The sequence below is a fragment of the Amblyomma mixtum genome, chromosome 7, assembly GCF_055824585.1.
Source record: "Amblyomma mixtum isolate Tamu chromosome 7, ASM5582458v1, whole genome shotgun sequence".
In the NCBI taxonomy this organism is placed as follows: Eukaryota; Metazoa; Arthropoda; class Arachnida; order Ixodida; family Ixodidae; genus Amblyomma; species Amblyomma mixtum.
The window spans coordinates 34,859,975-34,882,100 of NC_143018.1; the positions used below are offsets into that span (position 1 = coordinate 34,859,975).

Here is a 22,126-nt window from a genome sequence, read left to right on the forward strand (position 1 = left end):
AGGAAGGAAGGAAGGAAGGAAGGAAGGAAGGAAGGAAGGAAGGAAGGAAGGAAGGAAGGAAGGAAGGAAGGAAGGAAGGAAGGAAGGAAGGAAGGAAGGAAGGAAGGAAGGAAGGAAGGAAGGAAGGAAGGAAGGAAGGAAGGAAGGAAGGAAGGAAGGAAGGAAGGAAGGAAGGAAGGAAGGAAGGAAGAAAGGAAGGAAGGAAGGAAGGAAGGAAGGAAGGAAGGAAGGAAGGAAGGAAGGAAGGAAGGAAGGAAGGAAGGGTGATTGAGTGAGTGAGTGAGTGAGTGAGTACGTGCGCGTGAGTGGAGCAAGAGTGAGTGTGGGTGAGAGTGAGTGAGTGCAAGTGCGCGACTCAGTGAGTGACTTCTGTACATGAGTGCGAGTCAGTGAACGAGTATGAGTGGGTGAGTGGAGGTGACAGAGTGAGGATCGAGTGAATGAGTAGGAGATAATGGGAGAGAGAGAGCGAGCCAGCGTCTCATTGAGCGAGCATGGGTGAGTGAGTAGTGACGACTGAGTGAGGGAGTCTGAGTGAGTGCTAGATCGTAAGCGTTCGCGTCGGATTCCCAGTGGACGCAACACAACTGGTACGGCACAGTCCACAGGCGTGCTCTTCCGGGCGCGCGATTTCACAGCGCAGCGTTCCCCCTCGGGCCTTTCGCGAGGAAATCATTAGCTCGTGGAGCGCGAACGCGTTTACGAGGCAATTCGACAAAGGTGCCGCGCCAGTCGGCTAATGGCGCGAACTGCTCGACACGGCGCAACGGAAACGGTGCACGCCGAACGCCTCGAAACTTGTAAGCCTTCGTGTACGAAACTTCGCGACATTCCGAGTTGATACAACGAACGCTAACTTGTAACTTAAAAGAAACAAAAAAATGTTCGAGCGGCGTGCGCTGGTTCGCAAAAGCGATAAAGACGGCTGAGATTGGATGTCGTTATTACAGCCAGAGGTGGGCAAATTAGCGCCGGTCGATATCTGCGAAGTTGTGCCGGTCCCCCTGGAGAGTTGGAACGGAAAGTGGCCGAGTTCAAAGTTTTGGAGCCCACGAACGCGGGTTAGCTGTGGCATATTATGCGATACTAGCTGCATAAAGCTGCATCAACGACGCAGTAATGAGAAACTTCGAGGCGATGTCGGGAAGCACGTTTCTGCGTAATTTAAACTTCGGTCGGACGCCTTCTCCGGTCGGTATACGCCGAAGTCTGGTCGCTATGTCGATCCGGACTCATTTACAAGAATACAGGGACATGATAGCATGAAGGAGAGACCTATACAATACTGCTCTGCACCCCACATATCATTGAAGTTAAGAAGAACAAACGGGACCACGATTACAGACTTTAGAATTGGCATTCATTAGGGCATAACTTCGCATCAGGTCCCGATCGTGCCTGAATTCTGTCAATCTTATATCTATCACAAATAGCAGCGAATACATTACTCCAGATTAACCAAACAGCTTTTTAAAAAACCCGTCCGCCGCGATTAGGTTAATTGGAAGAGACCGGATCTTATAAGGGTGGCAAGAAACGCGCCGTTTTAAGCGTGAAAAAAAAAAGTGAATACTTGAAGGTGCACGTTTGGGCTCGCTAGAAATGAATGAATGAATGAATGAATGAATGAATGAATGAATGAATGAATGAATGAATGAATGAATGAATGAATGAATGAACCGACCGACGACACGTTCATTTGCATAGCGCTAAAGCAGTCACCTAAGGCTGTTATTGATTTTGTAAGACACCATGAGCGGAAAAGCAACCGCAGCAGGTGAATGGCGTTATTACGCGCCTTTTCGGATGGCACTCCGGGCAGCATGCATGCAATAAATCTCATTCAAAACTGAGAGGAACGTTCGACTGTCACTCCCAACTGAAATGTGACAGAACTTTTCACGAGTTTCGCGCTGGTTAAAACGAGATTTATGACCAACTATACACGTAAACAGTGAGCTGCAATATGCGCGAACAGTCAGTTCGCACAAAAGAACGAATTCTATTGCTATTTCTGCCCTTCAGCTTAAAATGCCCTGTAAGCATCATTCGCCTACAGGACACCTCTTTCGAAAAAAAAAAAGGATAAAAAGGTGTGCTTGTCGATCACAGGTTCGCGATACTTACTCCTTTGAATGTTTATTATGTGTTCCCTTTTACACTGACGCTAGCTGTACACCCGCCGTCGTAAGTCTACGAAACACGACTTTGGCAAAGAGTACGGGACGCATTACATTCGATTCGACGGCGCACTGCGCAACTTGCACGATGACAGTTAAGTAGCAGCGTTGATTTGTTCGATTAAACAAAATATAAAAACCTGCGGTCAACTACACGGTTGAAGTCGCCTACACGTACTGTGCGCATCGGCATAGTTTTAATCGTGGCTGAAGAAAGCTGGTACACCCGGTATATTCAGGGCTGTATGCGAGGACGACTTCGAAATCAATGAGAGTTCCAAACGGCTATCCGGAATGAACACCTCTCCAAATGCACGAAGGAGCAAGATGTCCAGGGAGTCTATAGCGACCATACCGACGCTTTTCAATCCCAACTCAGGAACTGAATCCAAGTCGCCCACTGAAACGCGCTCTTCGGTTTTGCGGAGCAAGAAAATTTGCTCCGGATCCCCGACTGGAATACGTCAAGTTTTTAACCTCGGCTAAAGTTAGCTAGCACACCCGGTATATTCCAGGCTGCATGCAAGTACAGCCTCGAAATCAAGCTCATTCGCTAATACTCCGTTCCACAAACATATGTCTGCGGGTCACGTGACGTTCGTGTTTTTTTTCTTCTTCTTCTATAGCACAGCTCGCGAAGAAAGAAACGAAGCCACCGGACTCACCGACTTAATCCACAGACCGAAGCCAACCGCGGGCGTTGGACGTCTCCCCGACTGGTCGCCACTTTCTCGCAGGTTGGGAGGCGTGGACGTGACGTCAGCACCTGGACGAATGGCGCAGAAAAAAAAAAGAAAAGAAAAAAACATTGATGAAACTGTTTCCCAGATCGACTCGTGAATCTACCGCTCTCCGCGAGTTTTGTCAACGAGGCTTAGACGCAAAAGCGATGCCGAATTACTATCGGAGCGAAACCCACAATATATCACTTTATATAGCGCGCAACCTTCCCCCGTGTTTATGCCACATTCCGCTGCGAACGCAAGCGGCCGTGCAAGCTAGAATACGATTCTGGCTTCCTCCTTCCCTGTTATTCTATCTGTTTTCATTTGTTATGTCTTTATCAGACCTTGTTTTCGACACGCGAAACGGCGAAATGCGAGCAATTCATTATTTAATCAAAAGCAGATAATTAATCGAAAGCGGATCATTCCCCGCCAGTGAGTCAACGAAAAAAATATACGTACAAGAAGAAGAAAACGCGGAATGGCTATACATCGGTACCAACCGCTGCCACCCGCGTAAACGGGCGGCTGAAAAAAGAAGAACAAGAAACCTGTCGCAATTCCAGTAATTTCAAACACCCGTTCGTCGCCATCATTGCCAATCACTTTGTTTACGAGCGTACACGGGTACATCCGGATGCCCGTCCGTCCTACACGCTCCTACAGCAGAAGTCACGCCAGTCGAAAAAGAACACGCGCGCTCCGGTAAACGCCACTTTTTCATCCACCACCAGGGAAGGCAGCTCTCTCATTTAATTTCTCTTGCCCCGTCTTTCTTGCTTCTTTTTTTTTCCCTGCTCGGTAACCCCGCCAATACAACACCCACTACCAGGCGGTCGTAAACAGCTAGAGCAACGGCGCGAGCGGCCGAGCGCGCCATTACTCCTCGGTCGTGTTTTTCGGTCGCCGAGTTCCTTTACTCCTGCTCCCCCCACCCTCGCCCATTCCATTTGCCCGCTGCCTGCCGTCGCCGTACCACCGCGTACGACGGACCAAAAAGCGGCCGCCTCAAGTTATGGCACCCCCCGCGAACACGGTTGAAAAGACACGACAGCACCAACGCCGCCGCACGGATGGGTTAAGTACTACGCTAACCCCGCGTCGTCGATAAGCAGGCACGCACCAGGCAGTGCCAAGCTGGACCCTTTTAATTTGTAGCGAGAAGCGACCACGAAAGGGGTACATATAAGCAACAGAACGATACACGAGCCCAGAAAAGGGGCTTGAGGGAAAGGAAGGGGGGGGGGGGGGGGGGGGGGGGGGGGGTTAATGCCCACAGAGTCAAGGACCAGCAACGTCAACATCCCGAAGACGATGACACGCGTAAACAACGACGAGATCCCGTGGTTCCCGATCGCAACAGCATGGCTCGGATGTTGGCAAAGGCATGAGGAGGTGGCAGATAAATGGAATACAGCGGCCCCTAATTTCTGCCTCGGCATAGGCGCGAATTAATGATGATGACGATGAGTGAGTGAGTGAGTGAGTGAGTGAGTGAGTGAGTGAGTGAGTGAGTGAGTGAGTGAGTGAGTGAGTGAGTGAGTGAGTGAGTGAGTGAGTGAGTGAGTGAGTGAGTGAGTGAGTGAGTGAGTGAGTGAGTGAGTGAGTGACAACCAGAGAGAGTTTCGGCGAGTACGTGAGCCATTCAGAGGCTGATCAAATGAGAAACAATCAGTTAAAACTTCGTGTGACTTACTCAACAAGAAGCTGAGTCAGACATGAAGTGAGCGTCAGTGATTCAGCGAGTTAGTGAGACAACAGGTGAGTGAGCAAGTGAGAATAGTGAGAGAGGATGATTATAAACGCCCATGGGTGGCAAGTTCAGCTCACTTTCACTCCACTTTTAAAGCATTACCGCCGGCAAACCCACGCTTCGGCAGCAACAAAACCGAACACTCGCGCTTAACATTCCCGCTACGCATATGGAAGCCCATACTAGAGACACAGCCCTGTAACCGGCGCCGAGCTACACGGGCAAAACCGGGGCGCTTCGGTATAACGGAAAAGAAGCAAAGAAACGAAGTTTATGCGTCCAACTTTTTCTTTTCTTCTTTACCCTCATCAAAACAGCCCCGCGGCGGCGGCGTTTCACCCTTTCATTCGCGCGTGAAGGAATGCAACGCGCGTAAAACTCGTGCGCGCACTCAAGCCAAGCCACTCGCGTACACCGGACGCGTATGTAAAATTTCCCCCTCTCTCCCCGTCTTCAAGATCGCGAATTGCGTTAGAAAGAGAAACAGGGAAACGAACGAGGAGAAAACATACACAGAGAGGCAGAACGCCAGAAGAAAGAAACGGCGACCGCGGCGTAAGAAAAAGGGCACGCCAGGTGTCAAAGCACCAATATACGCAAGTGCGCATGCGCGGGAGGCGACGTTCGGAACAGGCACGCGTGGCACGCTGGGAAAACCAACATTGCAGACGTCGCGTTGACGCCGTCTCCGCGGGAGGGTGCCACTCAGATGAGCGGTGGCGTCACCGTCGTGTTTCGAAGCCCCCTCACCTCTGACGTCATCCACTCATCCATAGCTTCGCGACAGCCGTGACGCGGGAAGCCGAGAAGAATGCGTGAGGTGTAGGGAAGAAGAAAAAGAGAGAGTGAGTGCGAGTAAGGGAGTGAATGAGCGATGGGAGTAAGGAGGCGGAGGAGCACATGAAGAAATGTGTTTACAATGCCTCGGCTTCACCGGGCAGTGACACTGCTTTGACACTTCTTGCCGACAAAATATACAGCGCACTCAGTGCAGTCGCGGCGATCATTCCGAGCCCGCTTCGGCGATCTAACTCCTCTCACGTTTTGCCAAATGAAAACTAGGAAGTGTTTTATAATAAGCACGCTATAAAACCCCGCCAACGCTCCTCTTTTATAACCCCCCCCCCCCCCAAAAAAAAATATAAAAAGAAAGAAACCTTCACGTTTCCTGTGCGGAACGCGTGCGAAAAGTTCTAACACCGGAAACTCTAAACAGAGAGGAGTAAAAAATGGAGTAAAGTTGTCCATAGCACACACCCTTTTACAAAAGGGAGTTCGCTGTAGAACAACTCCCTTTTTACTCCCATGTAGGTTTATTTGTGTACAGAGTGTAGAGGATAGTTTAGTTCCTTTTTACTCCCATACAGGCGTATTCGTGTTCAAAATAGTGTTCCACATTATTTTCACTGCACCTATACAGGTCACTGTGAAATCATGTTCGTCCTTCCTTTCCATTATTGCCAAAACACAAGCTATACACAAACACACGCGACGTGTTCGCTGCCACAGCTGCAGCGTTAGGTATAGTAACAATTCACTCGGGCAGTCAATACTCGCGAACCTCGAAAAGCTTCGCCCAGAGCGTCGAGAAGAGTTTGCCATCGCGTGAGCACCGACCCAAAAGTGCATGTTCGCGGTCGATACGTCGAACAAAGGCACGCGCGCAGAGAACGCTACTATGTGGCGTGTCACGGGGACTCCCCAGCACGGAACACAGTCACGGCGACGACGTACACGCGGAAGCGAAAACTCGCGCAGGTTTCCCCGTGCAACACTCGTGAGCCTTGCTCACATGCTCGTTTTTACTCGCGCACTCCCTCTGAATCGCTCGCCTGACGCCGTACTCACGTGTTCCCTCATTTAATTCACCGCCGACAAGCTTGCTCAATCGCTCGTATACGCTCATTTACACGTTCACTCTCGCGTTTCGTCTTTGACTCGGCAGGTCGATCGCCAACGTATTCACTTACGTATTCGCCCGCTCCCACTATTCTTCACTCGTTTGCTCACTCGTTCTATCACTAATTTATTTGCTCATTCACTCACTCACGCATTCATGCACTCACCCCATCGTTGACTCGCTATAGCTCGCGTGTTCACTTACCTATTCACTCGCTCACTCAAAAATTCATCTGTTCACACTACCCTCGACTCGCTCGCTCACCCGTTCACTGAATTTTATTGCGAAAGCAACACTACGTGAGTCGCCGAGCTATTTCGCGCAGCTCATCAAAGGTCATACTGCGCATGCGCGAGGAGCGGTGACGTCACACGGTGCACAGCTGGTGCTGCCGCCGCCGTCGCTGTGCGGGTGACTCGGAGGTGCCGCCGTCGCTGCCGCGCGCTCCATCGCCTCTCTACTCGTTGCTTTCGCAATCCTTGAGGTTTAACCAGAGCTAAATAACTGCCAATTTTTTTCACTCAGGTTTTGGTTGACTGTAGCAGGATCATGCACTTCACTTTATAGTTGACTCGCTTGCTTACCCACTCATTCCCTTATTCACACACTTATAGTATAGCATTATCCTTGACCCGTTTGGCACTTTGTCGTTGATCCCTTGTTTACTCACACACTTTGCACTAACTCGCTGGACAATTGACTCTCTCCACTGATTTGTGACCTCAGTGGTCACGTGATGTATGTATGCCTGGCGCATGTGGGTGGAGCTAGTATCCGAAAGGAGCGTTCTCATGGGCGAGAGGGGGGGAAAAAGGGGGGGGGGCATCGTACAGCTCTCCCCGTCATTTTCATTTTCACCACATATTCATTTTTTTTTTCGCCACGCTCGGGACACGCCCCGAACATCGGAGGCAGCCTCCCGTCCGCAGATTAATAGTCCACTCTACACTGTCGTTATCACCATCTGCGACGCCGCACCGCTACCGACATAATAAATCAAAACCTCTACGCTACTCCGTTTCCCAACTCTTTGCCAGCAGAGCGGAATTAAACTACCAGCGCGACGTAAAGGCTTCCGGACTCGTGCGGTTGGCGCTCGCAAGCGCGTGCGGGCGGCACATTTTTTTTTTTTTTTTTCAAGCCATCGCCTCGCGCTCCTCTCAACTCTGAACAAGCCGTGAGACGGGAAATAAATGCAGGAGTGCCTACCTGCTCAACTGCGCATCTGCCGTCCTAGCGAAATACGACTGCGCGCGCGTCTGAAGAGGAAACGATTAAGTGAGCGAAGCTCTTACACAGCTACTTGGCTGCCCTACGGTGGACGCACGAACCGTCACACAAAACGAAACGCGAACTTCGTAACCCGTGACGTCATAGTCGAACAGGGCGCGTAGCGTTGCACGTATCAGGAAGATGGCGGGGTTTTTGCTCCAGCCCTCCTCACAAGATACTCCTCTATCCACTCGCAGCCGCTTACGGAAAGAAAGATAAACTCTTTCCCTGCCACATATGTGAGACGCGGAGCAGCTAAGCGTATATTCCCCGCGATAAGAAGACCGTCTCGTCATTCCCGAAAAATTCGAACGGACTGACACAACTGTCAAGTGGGTGGGGGTCAGCGATATGCGATACAGCACGGCCAACGCTGGCGGCGCAACTGTTGGGGATAGCAGACGGCCAACGCCTGATCTCTCCCAGACAACTAAAAAATAAAAACGAGTCTCACGACACAGAAAGATGTCGCTGAAAGGAGCGTTTTCAAGGACCAGTGGAAGAGGATGAGTAATCACCGATTCTCCGCACCTGTTCTTGTAGAATCGCGGTAATTGCATGCACTACGAGCCTCCTATACTCGCGGACAACTTTCTGTGGCAGTGCAGCAGAGGCAATAGCAGGAAAGGGAAGACAAGCCTTGGTCCCCCTGTCATGGGGAGTGAGCGAACTACCTACTGCCCACGGCACGGAGAAAAATGACCGTTTCCTTCCCTTTCCTGCCTAGCCTCGGCTGCAGTGCCACAGAAAGTCGACCACGAGTATAGATCCCTCGTGGGCTCTCCAAGAAACATATCAATGCTCGTCGGGATAGGAAACTGCGCCAAGCTCTCCGCTGCAATGGGTCTCCTGAGTGATACTAACATTACACTCTTCGAAAGCATCTGGCATCGGCGGTGCTGCTGATTCCACCTGTAGGTGCAGTAAACAGATTTTCAGGCGTGATTTGAAAGAAGCACCTGTGGAAACCAAAACTGGCATCCGTTCCCAAAAGTAGTCTCAACCCATACGATCTACAGGTATTCCGGAAGTAGCACCGACAAAACAAACTATAGGATGAACAGTAAAGTACACAAGAACATAGGACCTGACAGCCGCTGCGCCTCGCCGCCGAACGTGCACTGTGCATTACAGCGCGGCTTCAAACGAAGTAGCCACGAAGCAACATTAGCACATACTTCCCTACCTCCTCTTTCAGCCATATTTGGTTCTAACCAAACTCCAGACCCGCAATTACGCGGTCCACTATATGGGTTTTCCGAGGGGCTCTCCACTCGAAGGGTCTGATCGATAGGCAGCACTGCAGTCTAAAGGCTTCCAGGCAGATGTGCTCAGGCGAGTCTCCTTTGAAACGTTTATTTCTGGACATATTTATCTGGACTATACGCCGGACAACGAACACCCGTGAAGAAAGCACCTAGAGAGGGGGCCTTGTAAACGCTAAGCATTTGAAAGGCGTCGCTCTCATTGGGCTTACGCAAAGCGGGGTACCACACATGGCGACACACCGCTCTCAGCCTCTGCAGCACTGCATCTAACTAGCTGGGAGCACCGTGGGAGACAGCGCGCGATACAGATACGAGACCGTGGGAAATCGTCGCCGGGTATCTCGAACTGACGCGCGCGCACACGCGCAGAGCATACGGCCGGTACGTCACACCGATCAAGTGTCCGCGTCGGCACCTGAGCGCGCGGGCGAGTGAACAAACAAAAAAAAATCGCTCGGACTTGAAATCCAAGCCGACAAGGTGGAGGCGAAGATTCGCGCGCGCACATATAGGGCGCGATGCTCCGCTCCGCAGCTCGTCGCGCACAATGACCCAACTGTCACAGGTGGCGAGGGGAAGTACGGGAGGCTGGAGTACCGAAATGCCCTGTGTGCCTCTGCAGCGAAGCAGGATCCGATTCCCGACAACCACCACCAACACGTGCGGTGGATTGCGCCGAGGCCTACCGGGATCTGACAACTTTCACCGACAGACTTCCTAGTTGGACCGCGCTCAGCATCTTAAGCTGTGTGGACACAGGGACAGCCATCATCACTCCTTGTTAGGTTTCACCCACTGAAAAAAAAAAAGAGAGAAAGAAAGCTCTTCCCTTGAATGTAATTCATCCTTTTTGAGTCCTAATGCAGTAACACACGTGTTAAGGAGGAGGAGGACAACGCTGACAGGAAACGGATACTGAGAGCAAGTCGTACTTGCCCGGCTTACTTAAATGGCGTACGGACGACCGTTGTGTGAACCAATTTCCACTGTGAGTAACCAGCGCGACCTCACTTGAGCCGATGACGGAGGGCAGAAAGTACAAAACTCGAATAGGAGCAACGTGGAACAGACAAGACACGGCGAGTGTCCACGCACACCGAAACAAAAGGAGCGCACTTGAAAAAGCGTCTTCCACAAAACAACGGACAGATTTAGGACGCAGAGAGTCCACAGCCGCCGACAGAACCAAATTAGGCCGCACAAGGCACCACCGCAGGCGACAGATTGCACTACTACAATCGGATACAACTCAAGAACAAAGCAGATTTTCCCTGACAAAGAAGCCACTTCCAGCCAATGGCGTCGGCCGATTCTGATTGACCTGCTAGCTTGACAATGCAGGGAGCAGCGTGACAATGCAACGAGCGGACTATCCTCGACAATGGCGGGAGGGGAATATCCCCTTTCACCTGCCACTCCCTGCATTGTTACGCTAGCAGGGACATGAGAATCGGCCGACGCCACAGGCTGGAAGGGGATCCTTTGACGTGGAAAAGTCGCTTCGTTCATGAGTTGTGACCCCGGCTGTGGCAGACTATAGTTCCTACCTCCGGGATGCAAACAGGGGAGGAGTGGAAACGAGACCGGCAGGATGGGAGCATCACGAGAAAATTCTCCTTGTGCCGGTATGCCTCCAGTGCAATGCGCGGCTGGTTTAAGACCGCCAACAAAGCGAGACATCAGCGCGGTGACAGAACAAAGGGGACGTGTCTCCCCGGCTGAAAACACAAAGAAACTGAAGACGCAGCGGCCACAAACTAAAACTTACAAACTTCGGGTCGTCGACCAGCGAACACTGCCAAGTGTCGCCCGCCCACCATGAAGCAGTAGTATACAGCTTTAGCCCCCCCGCCCCAGCGGACAAAGGAAAACAATAGTAAGGGTTGCAGACAAACCTAACCGTACGATGACGGAGGAGACAGGAAGGGTTCTTCCTCTTTACGACTATAGCCGGGGTCGGGAAACATTAAAAGAGAAGGGCTCGGAACAAAGCCAACGCTGCAGAATCAGGAAGGCCAATACGGTGAGTGGGAACTGGACAGAAGAAGAAAGGAAGAAAGAAACTGAAGGAATGAATCGCGCCAACAAAGCTGGAAACAAGGAGGGTGCCCGAGCGCGGCCCAAGGTATATTTACTCGCGGCAAACGACCGACCCGCCACCAACCAGCCGCCCACGCCCTCATATATATATACTGGCGCAGTATATATAAAAGGCAGCGGCGTTGAACGAACGTGTAGCAAGCGTTATACACACTTGGCAAACCGGCAGCTACGAAGCCCCCTTTTCACTTTCGTCAACGTAAAACTGTGCAGTGCGCCGTCAAAGCACGGGCTTACGTCGGGGGGCGCTGCATGGCCAGGTGCGCTGGAGCCCCAATTGCAAGAAAGGCACATCATAGTTAAAATAAAAACAAAAAAATTCTTCCCGCACACGGGCGACAGAGGCTCTCCTATTGGCTGACTGTCGTGACGGGCCAACCAGTCACAAAAACATTCTTACGTACAAGCAGCCGTCTGAATGGATGACGCAGGCCCTCAGCTATTACCACGGCGCACTGCACGGTATTAGTGACACACAGGGTATATAGCTACACTGCACGCAAGAAAAGCTAACTGACTGCGCGGGGCGCGCTAGTTTCAACATGTGCCACTTCTTGTTGGCGCGGACAAATAAACGTGACTCAACTACGGGACGGAATTGGCGCCGAAAGAAAAGGCGGGAGACAAACACAGCGAGAGAGAGAGAGAGAGGGAGGGGGGGTTCGTTCTAGCACCGCTGGCTGGACGGTGTGCCTGCAGGGTGAGCAGCCACAGAAAGTTGGAAAGTTCTGCCGAGTTCTTCCAGTCTAAACAGGGGTGACAATGATGTTCGGAATTCAGCACCTCACCCAACACTGGCGCCTCCCCCGTCTCCCAACCCTCCTCGCTCTCTGGTCCCTCTTTTCAAGTGTTCGTTCTTTCGCTGCGCAATACCTCGTTTGAAGGGGTCGGGAGTGAAACAAAAATTACGTCAGCACTGTACTGTTATACAGCCAAACCTCGTTATAAAGAAACGGTTTATAACGAAATAATGGATATAACCAAGGGCCAAAACTGGCTATAACGAAGCTATGGCTACAACGAAGTAATTGACGGGTCCGTTCAACTTCGTTATAACGAAGTTCGACTAACACAAGAAAGAAGCGGCAAATGACCCTCAAAAGAGGCCCTCCAGCAAATGGCGTCCACTAATCTTTATGACGTCACGGTTCATCCGTGGTTAATCAGAGGGTTAAGCATGGATTAACCGCGACGTCCTAAAAACCTCTAGACGCCGTTGGTTGGAGCGCCCCCTTTGAGAGGCGTTCGCCGCTTCGTTCCTGGGTTTATCCGACTATATCTCCCACAACATGGACTCGTGACCAGTTTCTGTCTTCGACACCTTCTGGTATATGACGGTTTCATTTTCTGTGAGCTCCCACTGCGCTGCATATGCGTTCATATGCTTAAGCTGAACAAGTCGGAAACTTTGTGCCGTGTTTAAGGTGGCTGCGTTAGCCTGTAAAAGTTCCTTCTCTGACCTTATAGTCCATGGAAACCGGCGCACAGACTGCTCATGAAATTCGACATCCACGAGGGGGTAACGACTGAGAGCACTGATTCGCTAACCGCGGAGCTGAAAGCATTGACGACGGATGCCACAGGCTTCGCAGCTATATGATACGCGAGTTAAAATGGCAAAAAGAAAGAGAACAAAATACACGGCCAATTTTGGCGCATGTTAGAAAATAAGATACCATCTAAGAAGATAACGGGCTCATTAATTGCGATCCGCCGCTCAACCGACTACATAGCTACGCAGTCGCTGCTATTAAAAGTACCGTTATGCGAGATTTTTTTATGCGTTTAAAAAGAGAGGGAGAAGAAATAGAAGGAACCGAGAGAGTAAGAAATTCGTTTCAGAAAAGAAAGAACAAAGTAATAAATAATAGAACAAAACAAAACGCCTCCCCATCCCGACATCCCCTCCAGCTGCTGTTTCCGCATAGCGCACAACCCGTCCGCGGCGTTCCTGAGCGCAGGTATTCCACGCACGCGATGACGTTCTTCGATCGGCAGAGCGAAAAGAAGGCGTCAACGCGGCCCTCTGCCGCGCAGGGGGAAATACTTCGCTCGCAGTCCTCGTCGCCCGCGGTCGTTGCCGGAGAAGATCTTCATCGCGCTCTCACCCCCACGTGCTTACCGCGGCGGAAAACCCCCTCCCCCTTTCGCCCACACAAAAGGCAGCGCGCGCATTGGTCGCGTGACTCATAACCGCACCGCGACGACATCGCGGCGCCACTGTTTGATTCGCGGCAGTAAATATTAAGGCGAAAGCCTTTAATGGCTCATACTGTGGTCCGTTAGCAAAGCGTGCCGCACGCGTATAACTCGGAAACTAAAAAAGATAGAAGAAAACCAATTGTTGTATCAGATAGAGGAAGAAAAAGTGAGCCTATAAACCAAGTTTAATGAGTGTAGTTTAATTAGTTAATTAATTATAAGCAAAATGTCTAAGTTGCGTCGAAATAGCGCCGACGTGGATATAGCCAGGGGGACGGTGTGACGTCACATCCACCGGAAGTCGTCACGGCATAGTGAAAATTGGCGCAGAATGGTCGGGAAAATGTCGCATTTGCGTCAAATTAGACGGACAAATGCGTAATTGAACGTAATTAACACTTAAGACCCCCGAGAGATTTACAATTTGGGTATCGATATAGCCACGGGAACGGAGTGACGTCACATCCACTGGAAGTCGTCACGGCATTGTGTCCTCGGCGTTCGCCTCTCAACACTTTAGCAGCCAAAGTGTCCTCGCATTTTTTTTTTCCTTCCCTCGGCTGTTAGAGTCGTTGAAAAGAGGCAACAAGCAAATCAAAAAGTTTGGCTGTCAGTGTGCGCCACAGCTCATCAACGCTGAGTGAATCAGACAATGTTTCGTACACATCGACATAGGATTCAAGTGCCCAGGCTATCTCGGGGAAATTTGCCTTTCGGTAACTGTAAATGCGCCGATTGCCACAGTCATCAAGTTTAACATACTGAAAGTTCATTTCCGCTAAAACACAACTGTGATCACTGATACCGGGCACTACAAGGGTAGAACAAGCTGCCGATGGTTGGTTAGTGAATAATAAATCCAAAACATTGTTGCCACGGGTTGGCTGCAGCACTAATTGGGATAAGCTGAATGAATTGCACAGATTTAACAATTCTTTGCCTACTGCGGAATTGGCTCTAGACGGAAGACATCCTGAGCTCCAGTCTAATTCAGGAATGTTAAAGTCACCTCCAACAACTAAACAGTCAGTTTTAACAGTTTCAATCATATCAGTTAGGTCGCTGATGGGTTCAAGCTGATTTCCAGGTGGCCTGTAAAACGAGCAAACTGATAATAATTTACCATTTAAAAGTCTAATTTGAGCCCATACTGCCTCACATGTCCCAAACTTTTTGATTTGCGTGAGCAGCATGTGCCGTCATGGGTGATGACGAAACGTCGCAGCAAAAGCAAGCCATGGTTCACAAAAGCGCTGCGCAGAGTCGTTGAAAAGAGGCAACAACTATATGCGCGCTTCAAAAGAAATCCGTCGGAAGATAACATGGATCAGTTAAAAAAGATTACAAAGGATATGAATGCTTCGGTCAAAGAGGCTAAATTTACCTACTTTCAGTCTTTCGACATGCGTATCCAGGATCGCCCTAAAGAATTTTGGCAGTACATAAAAAAAAAACAGAAAGGATGAATTGTCTATCCCGCCACTCGATCACAACGGAAGTATCGTTCATGATAATCTGGAGAAAGCCAAGTGCTTTAACACGTTTTTCAGCTCAGTTTTTTCTGCTGAGGACAGCAATAGCCCTGCCGATATTCGCCTTGCCTTGAACTGTACGGAACCCATGGAGAACATTGAATTTGATCAGCGAGGAATTGTGTCGCTCTTAGAACGCTTAAAAGATAACAGTGCCACCGGTCCGGACGGCTTACCCACGATCCTGCTCTCTTCTTGCGCTTTTGCGTTGTCAAGGTACCTTCAAATTCTTTTCACAAAGTCATTACAGGAAGGCTCCTTGCCTGATGAATGGAGGCTTGCTAATGTTGTACCTATACATAAATCGGGACCTAGGAATGTTGTTTCAAATTATCGACCAGTGTCCTTGACCAGTGTATTATGCAAAGTTTTAGAGCATGTGTTTTATACTAGTATTATGAATCATCTTAGTATACATTCATTATTAAATACTAATCAACATGGCTTTCGCAGTGGTTACTCGTGTGTCACCCAGCTTACCGAATTTGTACACGACCTGTCAAGTGCTTTAGATAAGGGATATTCTGTTGACTGTATTTTTCTAGATTTTAAGAAGGCCTTTGACGTTGTATCACATTCCTTATTAATACAAAAATTATACTGGTACAACATAAATGAGAACGTTATTAGGTGGATAAAGGAATATTTGAGCGTTAGGCGTCAATGTGTTGTTGTCAACGGGAAACAATCGCATGAGGTGGCAGTAACATCAGGGGTGCCTCAGGGATCCGTCTTGGGCCCATTGCTGTTCATAATTTACATGAATGACATCTTTTCAGGTATTTCTTCATACATGCGTCTTTTTGCGGACGATTGTGTATTGTATAGAATTATTAACGATCAAAGTGACTGCGATGCATTACAACAGGATTTGTGTAAAGTGGCCCAGTGGTGTGAGAACTGGAGAATGCATATTAACTTACAAAAATCTGTACATATGTGTTTCACTAAAAAGAAGGTTCCCCATATTTTCACTTACAACATAAATAATAGCAGACGGCTTTCAGTGTTGGAATTTAAATATTTTGGTGTATATTTAACAAGTTCAATGTCTTGGCATCGTCACGTGAATTTCGTTACTGCCAAAGCCTGTCGTGTTTTAGGTTTCCTGCGACGTAACGCTAAACTTTTCCCTTTAAAGACTAAAGAACTGCTGTATAATACAAACGTTAGAAGCATACTTGAGTATGCTTGCACAGTCTGGGATCCGAAAACCTTGATTGAGGTTCAAAAGCTAGAAAGAGTTCAGAATTTGGCCGTTCGTTTTGTTTTCAATAACTATGGGCGATATTTTAGTGTAACGAGCGCGAAAAAATCTTTGGGTTGGGACTCACTTCAAAAACGTAGGAAAGTACTGCGTTTAAAATTATTTCATAATATATTTCATTCTAGAACTGGAATAGACAGAACCAAATATATAGCCAACCCTGATTACGTGTCTTTACGTAGAGATCATTCACTTAAAGTTAAAGAATACAGGTGCCGGACTGACCTTTTTAAAATGTCTTTTTTCCCCAAAACGGTTTCGGAATGGAACAAGCTGCCTGAGGAAGTAGTGTCCATATTATCAAATGATTCATTTTCTTCCATGCTGTGACATTTTTTTGTGTATAATAATTCCGTGTTCTTTCTATCTCATTGTTATCTTTTTTTTGTAACCACCTGCACGCGGTGGCATTTGTGTACTTTTTCTTCTACCCCCCCACTGTAATGCCAGCCAATGGCGCTGTGGGTATGATGATAAATAAATAAATAAATAAACGAAGAGGGGAAAACTATTACGCGCACGCCGTTGTCGCGAAAACACAGACCATGTTCGCAACCTGAGCTCGAACTCACGACTCAGATTACGATTTGAATGTGAGTCCGGACTTACGATTCAGATCATGATCTGAATGTGAGCCCGGACTCACTCACCCCTCACAATGAATGTGGCAGAGTGAGTCGACTCATGAGTGAGTCCGCAGCCCTATGCCATCTAGATGAACCGAAGATATGTCTGGTTGTGTACAGACACACGTGTAAGGCTCTTCAAACACAACTATGAAGAAATGACACAAAACTTTAAGCCATCAACATCCTCTAATGCAACCGCACTGCCAATACGTAATTTAATTAAGTGTCCCTGCGAATTTTTTTTTTTCACAGTGAAATCCCAGTAACTAGTTGCGCATGACACAAGTAACGCGCGTAATAACAGTATACCAGTGCGTTAAGAGAGTGTTCATTACATAGAGAGATTACCCTTGATCACCACTAATTCATTTAGCACCGTCAAAAAACGCCACGCAACAAAATACACCAGACTAGATACGCAAAACGAAGTGCTCGGCCCGGCTGTGAGACTGATAAGTGCAGCGAAGGCTGCAGCATCGAAGTCTGCAACTCAATCCAGAGAAAAACACACAAAGTCTGAACCCAGCCTTCACCCAGCGGGCACCGAGACTAGCCGTCGAATCGACTCCAGACAAAAAAAAAAGAAAAAAACTTCCAACTTCGCACTCAATAAACACGTCCCTTCGGCCCGCCCCCTACTCCAAGCCTGCATTCCTTCTTTTTTTTTCTCCTAATCGATACACTTTCCACTTCGTTAATGACTCTGGCACCGGAAATGGCGATCAGCTCAGCCGTTCGATGGGGGGAATAATTATTTACGTCGCAGGCACGCACTATCACCAATGCGCGACGAGCACAGCGCGCTCCAACTTCGGTCCAAGCACGCGAAATTGAACAGAGCCGCGACGATCGCGCTTAGCAGTGGACGGCGAGCGAGAGCGGGCAATTCCCCTTTGTTGTTCGCTCTCTGCTCCCGCGAGCACGAGCAGCAATGGACGCAGAAACAGACCCGGCGCTCAGTTTCTTCTATGTAGGAGAACGGGAAAGGGGAGGGGGGGGGGGGGGGGGGGGGGGGGGGGGGGGGGGCTCCGAAAGCACCCTATTCGGCCTACTGTGGTAGCCGAGGGGCGCAGCACAACTTCGGCCGTTTCGATCGCTGCCGCAGCGGCAGAATTCCGATGGAGGCGAAACGCGATAATGCCATGTTCCGAGACTCGGATGCGCGTTAAAGAATCCTCCCAGCAGCGGTGGAAACTAACCCGACGTCCTCCCCTAAACGGCGGGCCTCAAAGCCTGCATTTCAGCTTTGGCACGTAGCACTGACGCGTTGGCGGGCGTTACAACTTTGACGAAGGTTTTAGCTTCTTCAGCAGAGTGGCTTTGGGTGGAAAAAAAATCTATTAGAAAAATATTTGGTGCAGTGCCACCTCTTTCGCGTCTCTAGCCACTAGGATTGCTAAGGGCAATTGGCGCGTCTCGATGCGCACCCTCACTGTGAACCAATATGGGTGTAAAAAGTAGGTAAGCTGTCATCTAGCCTCCCCCCCCCCCTTTTTTTTTATAAAAGAGAGTTCGCTAGCGGACAGCTTACTCCCTTTTTACACCCATATAGGTGTAGTATTCGTGTTTAGAGTGTAGTGGCTTGGACCCACACTCGCACGCCCTCAAGCCTACGTAGTACGCCCGGCATTCGGTCCCTCGATCTCAGCGCAGACGACTCTGAGCTTGCATCACGCACGGCGGGAACCAGGTAAGTGCCGTTGTTCAAACTCACTACGATACAAAAGTCACCGCAATATGGGTGCCCCGTGCAAAGTTTCGACGCAAATGAGCGGGCGGTTCGCGCGGCAAAAATTTTAAAAGTTGGTACGATAAAGGTGCTCAGCAGGGTATATGCCGGCAGCACGCCGATCAAGCCGTACTGCACGGAACAAACAGCATCACGCCCAGGCCCGATCCGTCCTCGTAACCACAGTTATGCTGACCGGTCGCTCTTCTGTTTTGTTTCGTCTTTTCTTCGTGTCCCTGATTTCCATCGCGCTCGCTGCGCGACGGTGCTCCCGACACATATATACACGAAGAAAAAAAGAATAAAACAATGCAAGATGGGGGAATTAAAAATAAAAAATAAAAAGAGAAAACGGAGCAGCGTCGCCTAACGCGCAGAGGCGGCACGCGGCTCATATGCCAGGTGGGGACGACGCTCGCGGAATCGCTAATTCAAAAAACCGAAGTATGAAGAAGCGCCAGATAGCTGGGAAGAGTCGTGCGATCCATATACCGGCGACGCTGGGACGCCGCCGCCGCCGTGGATGGGACATGAAGGCATGCCTCCCAGCACGCGGAAACGGCCTTCGACTCGCCGCGCCAAGGACGGCGAGAGGTTCGCGGTGACGCCACGAGGCGGCGCTACAGTACTTTCTACTGCAGGACTGCAGGACTTTATACTGCAGGGTGCAGTACTGCACCGGGTTCAGGCGCAGTACTGCACCGATCTGATACAAACGGTAGAGCCACATATCACTACAATCATCATCATCAGGTATTTCCAAGCGTAGCAGTGAGGATAGTGGGCGCAGCGGGAAATGGCTTCGGTTTGGTTTGGTTTATGAGGTTCAACGTCCCAAAGCGACTCAGGCTATGAGAGACGCCGTAGTGGAGGGCTCCGGAAATTTCGACCACCTGGGGTTCTTTAACGTGCACTGACATCGCACAGTACACAGTACACGGGCCTCCAGAATTTCGCCTCCACCGAAACTGACTTGCAAATATGGTTTATGTAATTAAACGGCCCAAAGCGACTCAGGCTGGGAGGGACTCCGTAGTGGAAGGCTCCGGATAATTTCGACCACCTGGGACGCTGTATAGTGGAGGGCTCCAGATTAATTTCGCACATCAGGGGGTTCTTTAAAGTGCACCGATATCGCACAGCACACGTGCGTCTTTAGCATTTCTTCTCCATTGGAATATGCGCCCACAGCGGCCGGGTTTCGATCCCGCGACCTCCGACTCAGCAGCCGAACGCCGAGGCTATTAACACACCCCGGGGAGTCCAGGCAGAAAACAAGGCATTCGGGGCAAAGGTGTAAAATGTGTAATTCGGGGTAAAGGTATAAAACGACTGCGGTATGGCTGCGGCGTTTGCCAAGATAAGTAAAGAGCCAAATACGTATACCCTCCTGGGCACTGCTGTGCGGCTCTTTTAAGTATCGTCAGCTTTCCAATGACATCCTGAAGGAATGAGGAACTCTCGTTCTCAGCCTTCCCAAAAGTTACGACAACCAAGGATGTTGCAAGAGCCCCACTACACGGCGTACAAGACCAATTACGTTCTTCACATAAAGTCTGCACTGTAAACAGGGGCACCGTGACTCCAAGAAACCAAAAAAAAAAACGCAGCAGGAGGGAAGTCTCAGTCCGGTTACCAACACTTCAGCAAGAGCTTCTTCGTCTGGCACAGACGCAAAACGCCGTCTAAACGCTGTCCGAACGATGTCCCAACGTTATGACAACGCATTCAGAACATTGGCAAAACGTCGTCACAACGCTGGCCAGCCGACTGAAAATTCCCTCCGTCCCCGCCGCGGTGGCTCAGTGGTTACGGCGCTCGGCTACTGACCTGAAAGACGCGGGTTCGATCCCGGCCTCGGCGGCCGAATTGCGATGGAGGCGCAATTCTAGAGGCCCGTGTACAGTGCGATGTCAGTGCACGCTAAAGAACCACAGGTGGTCGAAATTTCCGGAGCCCTTCACTACGGCGTCCCTCACAGCCTGAGTCGCCTTGCGCTGTCAAACCACTAACTGAGCTAACTAAACTAGACACTTTCCTCCCACCCCCACCTCACACTCCGTGTTCACTTGCCGCCGCGGTGGCTCAGTGGTTATGGTGCTCGACTACTGACCCGAAAGACGCGAGTCCGATCCCGGCCGCGGCGCCCGAATTTCTATGGAGGAGAAATTCTAGAGGCCCGTGTACTGTGCGATGTCAGTGCACGTTAAAGAACCCCAGGTGGTCGGAATTTCCGGAGCCCTTCACTACGGCGCCCCTCACAGCCTGAGTCGCCTTGCGACGTTAAACCCCTAGCTAAACTAGACACTTCCCTCCCACCCAGTGTTCACTGCCCGTCGTCAAGGATTCCATCTTCCCTGCCCACTATCTGCAGCGGATCCGAGCACTTGGTTTGGTTTGGTTTATTCGGGTTTAACGTCCCAAAGCAACTCAGGCTATGAGAGACGCCGTAGTGAAGGGCTCCGGAAATTTCGACCACCTGGGGTTCTTTAACGTGCATTGACATCGCACAGTACACGGGCCTCTAGAATATCGCCTCCATCGAAATTCAGCTGCCGCGGCCGGGATCGAACCCGCTTCTTTCGGGACAGCAGCCGAGCGCCGTAACCACTGAGCCACAGCGGCGGGGCGATCCGAGCACTTCCATGAGGCGCGACAGACAAGGGGGCCCACCGGTGTGACAAAGGACCCGCCCAGTGACAGCATCGAAGGAAGAGCTCCCGCCGGGCGCCCATGACGTCACCGACTCCCCGGGTCCCCCAACTCCTCCGGTGGAGACCGGTCGGCTCCACTGCGCGAACGAATGCGCGGAAGAAGCCGAGCGTGTCAAGACGAAGACGCGACAGCGCGTGGCGGACGACGGCTGCGCACGCGTGTGCACGCCACGGTGGCTGACGCCGCCGCCGCCAAGACGTGTGTCACAGCGGCGAGCTAACAATGTGATCCCCCGTCTGATCGGCACGCCCCGGGGAGCCCCGGGCAGAGTGGGAGACGGGCTCGATCGCGTGACCAGCTATGCGTGGAAATAAACATCCGCGTGTTGACGACCGCGTTCGGTTGTTTACTAGCCGGTGCTCGCTTAGCCTGCCACCGCTTGGGCACTACACGACGGTTAAGCGGACACCAGCGAAGGACATCAAGACAGTGGCGCTTTGTCTTAGTGGTCTTCGCTGTTGTTCCCTGATCCGTCGTGTAGTCTCAGTGGTAGCGCGGTAATCGAATAGCATGTACAGTCTTTGTCAAAAGTATACAGCCCAAGGGGTCTGGGCCCTTCAGAGCGGCTCCTCTTGCATACTCAGAGACCCTAATCTCACGAAGGCGGGAGGAACTTATGTCATCAACCCTCCCAAGCTTAGGACTGTAAAAGGTGCTAAAGAGCCCCGCTATCCAGCTTGGAAGCAAACCCCTTGGGCTGAACATCTTTGACAAAGACTGTACAATCAGCAAGAAATGAAACGCGAGGACAACTGTACCACCAAACTCAAAATAAGAGTTTACCTTAAAGGGCCACTGACCAGGGTCCGGACATTTTTGAAAAACAAGCCCACTGCATAGATGAGGCATCGAAG

The 22,126-nt window shown here is 50.4% G+C and overlaps 1 protein-coding gene across 7 annotated transcripts in view; it reads right to left on the reverse strand.

Moving 5' to 3' along the window:
• The window catches only part of LOC149335624 (uncharacterized), a 366,902-nt gene that overhangs the window by 285,927 nt on the left and 58,849 nt on the right, over nt 1-22,126 (reverse strand). For 6 of the 7 annotated variants that reach the window (XM_089552213.1, XM_089552212.1, XM_089552215.1 and 3 more), the window contains exon 2: nt 2,846-2,946. The gene's annotated coding sequence lies outside the window, so the exon portion shown is untranslated. Of the gene's footprint in view, nt 1-2,845; nt 2,947-7,767; nt 7,787-22,126 lie in introns of those variants that run through there. The other variant, XM_089552216.1, reaches the window with a different exon arrangement.